The sequence below is a fragment of the Rattus norvegicus genome, chromosome 20 (genome assembly GCF_021556685.1).
Source record: "Rattus norvegicus strain SHRSP/BbbUtx chromosome 20, alternate assembly SHRSP_T2T, whole genome shotgun sequence".
Taxonomy (NCBI): Eukaryota; Metazoa; Chordata; class Mammalia; order Rodentia; family Muridae; genus Rattus; species Rattus norvegicus.
Window position 1 is genome coordinate 47,867,581 of NC_141553.1, and position 8,999 is coordinate 47,876,579.

Genomic DNA, 8,999 nt, shown 5'->3' on the forward strand with positions numbered 1-8,999 from the left:
GCCCATGTGACCCTGTGCTGTGCCTCCCATTTCTGAGGATCTATAAAGATTAAAAATCCATCCTCGGGCTCATTTCCAAAGCTGAATGCTTTACCATGCCTGGTCAAACAAAGCCTACCACCTTACCTCATCTCACTGATGAGTCTGCTATCTACTGAACTGGGGCTGTTTTGTCCATCAAGACACCCCACATGTAGCATGAATTAGTGAATAAATGAATGAATGATGTAAAGAACCCTTAATAACTCTAGTGAGAGGAAGCATTTTAGGACTTCCTGTGGAGCTGATTATACCTGGGATATATTTAATTTTTTTCTTTCCAGATGAGAAAGCTGAAGCTAGCCAAGGTTAAGTCCTGTCTAATATTCTATCGTTAATTAGCGGAAGCAAAGTTTGAACGGTGCTACCACTGACCAACGTCTCAGCTTCCCCCATCCGGCTCTGCACAGTGTATATCAGATGATAATAGCACTATCATTCTATATATCAGTATGAATATAGATTATACACATTGCCTAATTTAACCATCTTCAGAGTTAAGGAAGATAGTTAAAAGGGAGAGACTCCATTTTATGAATTTCACAAAGAGGTACAAAATGGCTTCAAAACTTGTTTATGGGGGCTGATGATTTAGCTCAGTGGTAGAGCGCTTACCTAGAAAGCGCAAGGCCCTGGGTTCGGTCCCCAGCTCCGAAAAAAAGAACCAAAAAAAAAAAAAACTTGTTTATGATTATACAACTAGTAAGCTGAGGCAGGGTGGGTAAGAGTGGAGGCGGGGCAGGGCAGCATGGAGGCGGGGCGGGGAAGCGTGGAGGCGGGGCGGGGAAGCGTGGAGGCGGGGCTTGGAAGAGTGGAGGCGGGGCAAGGAAACGTGGAGGCGGGGTGAGGAAGAGTGGAGGTGGAGCTAAGAAGCATGGAGGCAGGCGGGGAAGCGTGGAGGCGGGGCGGGGAAGCAGATGCTGCTTATTTTCATCATTTGCAGGTGGAAATCTTTTACGATGAGGATTGACTGGTGTGATTCTGTGTGAGCAGCAACAATAGTAATCAACAGAAAGAAATACAACCCAGCATTTGCTTTCTCTGAGGCAAATCAATTAGAGTAAGGACATTGTGTCTCCCTGAATCTCCTCTGCACTCTCAAATGGCCACTGCATCCTGGGATTGAAGCAACTGTGAACTAAGACCCGAGGAGAGTTGCTTTCCTGACTGCAGGCCTTGTCAGTGATGCCGATTCCCGGGCTCTTGGTCGCCACCACACCCTACATCCAGCAGCCATTCATTGGCATAAGAGTGAAAACTGAGGTTTTTAATTTTCTACAGGAGCCTCTTTTGTTTTAGTAGCCATGGTCAGTGAGTTGAAGATGCAGGATGCCTCCCTGGCCACCCCCACTGCCACCACGGGCATGGTGGACAGGCCACTGCTGCGTATGAAAGATGGGTCTGTGTAGGACAGATGGGACTTAGCTTAGTTTCTCTGTTCTTCAGAAGCAGGCCCAGGGTCTTCCTGCCTCTCCAGCTTCTCTTGGCATCACCTGCAGCACTCATAGGAGCCCTACACGTGGTTGCTAGGCAACAAACCATCTCAGCACCCTTCTTGGGTATTTAGACATTTATACCTGGATCCTCCTCTCCATGTGTGTCTTCTGGCCAGACCCACGGCCATATGTTCTGAAGGACTTTTGAGAAACACTCAGGTCTTTTCTCCAAGCAGAGCTAACCGAGAGGCTAACCCCACCCCTTCAAAGGCTCCTGTTTTCTAGCTGAAAATATGTGTCCCTGAGGCAGTTCACTCTGGTGAGGTCGGCTAGTGCACATGTGAATGATGGAGATGTTTCCCTTCTTTCCTTTCTACCCTTTGTCCTCTCTCTGCCAGGAGGTGATGTGGTACTGGTTCAATTTTAAAAATGCTTTCTCAGGTCTCTGGTCAACGGTTTAGTGACAGCAGAAAGAAGAGGTAAAATAATATGCGAGAGAAAGGTGACTGTCAGCAAGGTGTGCGCCATGCTGACAGAGCACGAGAACTCACGTCTGGACCCGAAGCACTCGTGGGAAGATCCCAGCATGGTGACTCACGTCAGTGATCCCAACACTGAGGGAGCATCAGCAGGAAGGTCCTTGGTCCTTGGAGTACGCTGGCCGTCCACTGTGACCAAGTTGCTAAGCAGTTCTGCTTAGAGAGTCTGTCTCAGAACAAAAGGAAGAAAGCAACTGAAAAAGACACTAGATGTCAACTACCATTCCCCTGTGTAAATGGGTGAGCATGAACGTGCACACAAAAACACGCACATACACATGTACGGATTTTAAAATATTAAATTCCTCTTCTGTTTCCCTCAACCCTACCGTTCTTTTCAGTATTGGTGAAAAGGATGTATGTGGTACCTCCACAGTGTGTGTGTGTGTGTGTGTGTGCGTGCGTGTATGTGTGTGTGCGCATGTGTGTGCATGTGTGTGCGTGCATGCATGTGCATGCGTGTGCGTCTGTGTGTGTGTGTGTGTGTGTGTGTGTGTGTGTGTAGAGGATTGCAAAGACCACACAGACCCACCCTTCCTTGTATCCCTCGACAGCCCCGCCAATGTTCTCTCTCCTGTCCTCTGGAGCAGCAACCTTGTTTGCACGACTCCAGTAAAACTCACAAGCAACTCATGACTGCAGGTAATAGCAACTGACCAAGAAAGTACCATGCATGTTTCTAAGGCCACCTCGAAAATTTCTCCCAACATTCCCAGGACGTGAGCATGGGCCTTTGCTTTGGAGTTGAATTTTGCCCAACTTGTGCCTCATCAGCCTCCCCCAATGAACTCACTTTGTTGTCAACCAAATTTCTTCTCTCCCCTGGCAACAGGTAGCCCTGACCTCCGCATTCCTTTACCTCTTTCAGTGGAAGAGTCTCTTCCTGAAACAGGGTGAGATCTGGACTGGGAATGTTGGGTAGGGAAGAGGTGCCACTGGCTGGGAAATACAGTAGGTGCTGTCTCCAGTTTTCTGCATGGACCGTTTGTAAAAATCCCTGTAGTCCCTGGACGTCCTTGGAAGAGTCTGACTGTTTGGGCCTCTGGTTATACTTTGAGTCACTAGATCTGAAAATGGAGTGTAGGTTGCTACATTCTTCTGAGCACGGTCATGCCCCCTCCAGGGGAGCCTACTCCAAGAAGAACCCCTTGGCTGCTTTCTGTGATTCTGTAGGAGTTGGCTTGAACCGAGGAGTCCCTTGTTGCTATAGGAACTTGTTCTGAAAGACACAAGTCTGGCTAAACGCAGTTGTTGTTGTAGCGCGTCCTTCCACGGATTCAGCTAGGGAGAGAACAATCACCCACCTGACACAGAACCTAAAGCCCTCCCTCCAACTTGAAAACAAACCAATAATCCCATGCCTAACTATGTGGGCGCCCGTGACTCTGCCCTGCTGCGCGCTTCACGTTTCTACACAGCTTGTTTCCTAGGTGAACGATGACTGGGAAGAAGGGCTCTTGGTTCAGTTCAAGGAATTAGTCCTGGTGGCTGTGACTCATATTTCGAAGCTGAAGTTCGGGACCAGCACAAAGGAACTGAAGATCAGGAGCAGCGCGTGTGACAGCCTCATTTACGGTCCTCTCTGCCCAGGCCCCAATTCGATTGTTATGCTTCACCGTGTTCCCTTCCTGGAGGCGACATCGCAAGGCTCAGCAGACATTTCATAGGGTGAGCGCCGGAGCCGTAGAACTTGGGCCAATGTTGCTGCGTTGAGACCTACAGTCCACGCACAATTTACATCTTTGCATCACCATAGGAATGCTCGTTTCCTTTTCCAAAGGATGAGCAGGGCATTGGGTCAGACAGAATTGTCTGTGCGTCCATGCGGCCACGGTGGAAGTAGATTTAAGCTCAGAAGGCTTGTCCTCTCTGGGACAACCTAACTGGATAACCTTTTCTCGTTTATAAAAAAACAACACAGCCGGACTGAAAGAGTTCAGCGAGTTGATTCATTCCGTTGCCATCTGGGACTGACAATATTTCCAGTGAAGAAAAGACAAATTCTCTGCTTTCATTTCACTCTAAAGAAACGAGAAAAACAATAAATAGATCTTAGTAACGTGCAGGTAAAGACATGGGCACATGAGAGAGTAGGTCTGACGTGCTATGGATACAGGGGCTAGGGGAGGGCACCTCTGAGGCATAGAACTGAAGCTAAAAGTTCTTTGCTTCGTTTAAATGCCCTCAGTGGTAAGAAACAGCTCACTGTATGCATGGCAGAGGCAACGGTCTTCCCTGAAAGGGTCTATGAATTTTCTCTGCATAAACATGAGTTCTTGTTGGTAAAATTTAGATCGGTGGGTGGTCCAGAATGCCCAGTGATACCCAGAATGCCCAGTGTTACCCAGAATGCCCAGTGATACCCAGAATGCCCAGTGTTACCCAGAATGCCCAGTGATACCCAGAATGCCCAGTGATAACCAGAATGCCCAGTGTTACCCAGAATGTCCAGTGTAACCCAGAATTCCCAGTGTTACCCTGAAAGCCCAGTATTGCCCAGAATGCCCAGTGTTACATAGAATGCCCAGTATTACCCAGAATGTCCAGTATTACCCAGAATGCCCAGTATTACCCAAAATGCCCAGTATTACCAGAATGCCCAGTATTACCAAAATGCCCAGTATTACCAGAATGCCAGTGTCACCAATCTTGGCCCTGCAATAAGATGTGTTCCAGGCCACAACAGGCAACTGCAGAGACCTGCAGAGGATGCCACCATCTTGCAGATGATACAGGTTTGATTTCCAGCATGCACATGGTAGCTCAGAACCACAGGAGATCTAATGCCCTCTTTCAGGCCTCTGCAGGTACTGTATGCATCTGGTGCACAGACATACTTGGAGCTCTGAACTTCCATGAACACACGAGAAAAACTAAAATGAAAAAAAAAAGATACTGTAAACATTAATTGAATTTTAAAACGTCACTTTGAAAAGGTCTCTGATAATCGTGTGACGCTAGCATATGAGAAGGATGTTGACCCTTTAGGGGAGTGGTTGTGAACACACCGTTTTGTTAGTTACCACACAATCAAATGACCATCGTCTTTCCTTCACATACCTGAATACGGCTCGGGAGGGCTGTCGCTGGAGCTCTCTCTGCTGAGATATCTTTATTAATGAGCAAGAAGCTGAGGCAAATATCGCAGTAATTAGGTCTACTGTGGATACTAATCTAGAAGGCACAGCAAGGTGCCAGGGGGAGGGCGGACAACGATAACAGATGCTACATGTGTTTACTTGGAGTGCTTAAGGATGAGGAATGAGAACACCAGAATGGGTTCTGATGGTAGATAATGAAAATGTGAGGGGAGAGGTCCGTGGAAAGTTCTGCAGGAAGCAAGCAAGCACCAATTGCTGCTCCAGGTCTCAGGCAGAACACTGAGAAAGCACAGCTCTGCCTGCAATGGGATCTCCAGAGAAGGCAGGAACATTAGTTGGGAAATTTACTTTTCTAAGACAGGAAAGAGGAAGCCAGGCGGCTCGAGACTGTGCTTACTGTATGAGCATGGTTGAGATGTACTCTTCCAGTCCTACAAGAAGCAGAGGCCAGTTGAAAGAGTCCTCTTCGGGGCTGGGGATTTAGCTCAGTGGTAGAGCGCTTACCTAGGAAGCGCAAGGCCCTGGGTTCGGTCCCCAGCTCCGAAAAAAAGAACCAAAAAAAAAAAAAAAAAAAAAAAGAGTCCTCTTCAAGGGAGGACTCAAGGCAAGTCTTCAAGTCAACTAGAAGAATTGATATGCCTTTATCCCCTGCTGCTCCAGGCATGTGTGCTTGCTGGATCCCTGTGGCCAGACATCATCCTGTGTGGTTATACACCAGGAGGGAAAGGGAGGACATTGTTTCACCATCTCAGAGGCTCGGTTACCGCTCACCATTGATTCTGTCCACCTAGCAGTTGTCCTTAGCAAAGCATGCTGGGTCCAAGAAGATGACCTACCTCTCGACACCCAGATGGAGGGTTCAGGAGGAGGCAAGGACAATTCTAGGACAGGCCACTGAGCCAGTCTCTAAGGGACATCAGTCCTGGGGGGTGGGGCCCATGAGAAAGGCATTAACTCAACCCAGTAAAGGGCAATTGGCTCATCTATGTTGGGGTCTCGGGACATAAGGAATCAGGAAGGGCTGCTGTATCAATGGACACTATCAACACAGGGAGTATGAAACTGAGGAGAGTGAAGAATACCCACTCCTGAGGCTGGAGGGCCATCAGGGCAGGCTTCGTGGACTTCTGAACAAAGCTTGGCTGTCCCAGTGGTGCAAGTGCCCTGGAAATGTGTTGGTGGAGAAAGGAGAGAGGAGGGGGTGTTCTGGAAGCAGGGAGCAGTATCTGAATGGTAAGGAAGAGTGTTGCAGGAAAGATAAAAAGCAGTGGATGGCTGTTCCCACCCTAGTTCTGGCTCCGGCGTGGCATTGGAACTATTGCTAATTTATCTCAGTGGCCATGCTGCCTCCATCTACTTTCTGACCCGCTCTCTGACCCTGTCAGACTGCCCTGTTCTCATTCACAGCTCTCTTGGCTGGTTCCCACCACACCAGGCATACACATCCGATTCCATGGCGGCCCTGTGCATTCTGCCACTATACACGCTCTTGAACTCAATTAAGTCACCACACGAAAGAGCACACAACACAATATCCTTTGATCCAATTGATAAGATATAATTGCCCATCTAGACAACACAAAATCCTGCACACATCCATCCCTTAAGAATAGCCATAACAACCTGTCATATGTGCAGAGAGGCATCTTAACATCCGCCACCATGTTCTCTCAACTGCCTCCTCCTTGCTCTGGTCTCCTCTGCCTCTCTAAAACTTATCTCCCGCCCATCCTTCCTTCTTGTACAATAACAGGCCTCATTCTATCCAGTGCCTGCCTTCACCTGCATAATGACATCATCCTACAGAAGAATACACAAAGCTTCTGAAATAACAGAACATTATTATTAATGAGTCCTTGGCAGTATCTGGTTCCCCTTTTTCAAGAATAGAGAAAGCTTAGTTGCCTCTGCTCTGCAGGGCACAGGGGCCATATACAAGTTCTGACCAACGAACGGTGAACGCAAGTGAGGCCTGCCACTTCTGGGTTGGGGGAAGTAATAGGCCAGCATGAGTCTCCAGTTGTCCCCATGTTCTTCTGTGAAAAAGCTCAGCTCTGATCTGAGAGGACAGAGCCACAGGGTCAAGGAAGCCTGAGTCTCTGAGTCACTCTGTGGGGAGCAGGTTCTTCGACTGCCAACAGTAGTTGCATAAACATGAAACAGACTATTTATGTGCCAGTACACGGAAGGAGGGCTTCTGTCAGTATGCTATAGGCATACCTATCTTGACACATGGAGTACCTGTGGAGAATGATGGGAAATGAACCATGTGGGAACTCTGGCAAGGACCAGACCTTTGTCCTTGGGACTTCAGGGCATATTCTCTCTGAGTTAGAAAGTTTGCATGTTCTGTATCATGGAGAAATGGGACAGGTATTTTTAACATGAGAATTGTGTGACTGGGTGTGGCGGCTATCTTGGAAGGCATGACTGTGAGCAGGGAGAGCCACCAAGGGATACTGACAGCTTGAATTAAGGCCATGGCCGAGAGGATGGGAAAATGTTATTACTGTCAGCCAGAACGCATTAGTGACTGCTTGGGGAGAGGAAAAGAAGGGTTGGATATTTTCCTGACTTGTCTAGATAGTTTCATTGCTCACCAAAATTCAGATCATGGTAGGTGGGGCAGGGATACAGATTATTTTTTAACTTATTTTCTACTGTTAGTCCCTCAACCAGCTACTTTTAAATCAATAAAGGATTCAGTTCATGAGATGAAGGTTCCTAGTTTCCTCCCTCCACAGCATTTCCCAGACATAGCTTGGGCCATCTCTGTTATAATTCCATTGCCCTGCTGTCTCAGTGATGAAAAAATCCAGTGAGTGTTGAGCTATCAAACTAGTGTGCCCGGCCTTCAAGCCACACATGGAAGGTTCTGGAAAAGCCCTAGCTCATACTTGGAACAGCATGTGTTAGCAGTGAGATGGTGTTATTAGATTCCACAGCCTTGGAAGACACTGTTAGCCAACAGGAGGGGATTCTGGTGTGAGATCATGGACTCAGAAAGGCCACCCCACATTGTCATGGGAAAATGCATCTCTGCGAACTCAATGGTCATCAAATACTATGAAACAGTGGCTTTTGAGATGCCATTTGACTGCTACTCCTACTGTCACTACTCCCAAATTTTATTAGAATTTTGTGACTGGATTGGTAGCCACTTATTTTCACTGGAAGCAAATACAACCACACCTAAGGATTTGAATATTGCTCCCCAAAACAGTGCCACTGAACCAGTATTCAGTGCCATGCTTGGCACCGTGGCACAGTCTTACTTGGAGATCACAGGCACCTCACTGGTAGGCTGTCTATCTAGATAAGTTCAAAGTTCAAATCAGACAGTGAGGGAAGGGCTTTGTATGGGGGATGGGAGAGTGCTGGCTATTTCTGGTTGAGAAAGACAGTAGGACTGAAAGGACAGCTGAAAAAAGGCACTTGTCGGGAGGGATAGAAAGGAGCAAGAGTATGCATGGGAGTCACGTGATTCCCATGGGCTATCACAGTGCACTCCTCCCTTTGCTCACTGAAGGTAGTGCCTGTTTTGCCCACCTTGCTTGGGTGTTGCAGCAGGAAAGGCCTAAGACTACACGGATGACTGAGCTGGGCAGGGTGGGAGACAACCACAATGAGACAAGGCATGAGCAGTGTAAGTGGGTAATCTAACCCAACACTCTGCCTAGGCTATCAGGGAAACACACACACACATACACACACACACACACACACGTGCACACACATGCACACACATACACACACCAACATGCGCACACACACACATACATACACCTGCACACACACATACACATGCACACACACATGCACACATGCACACACATGCACACACATGCACACACGCACACACATACACACATAAACACACACAT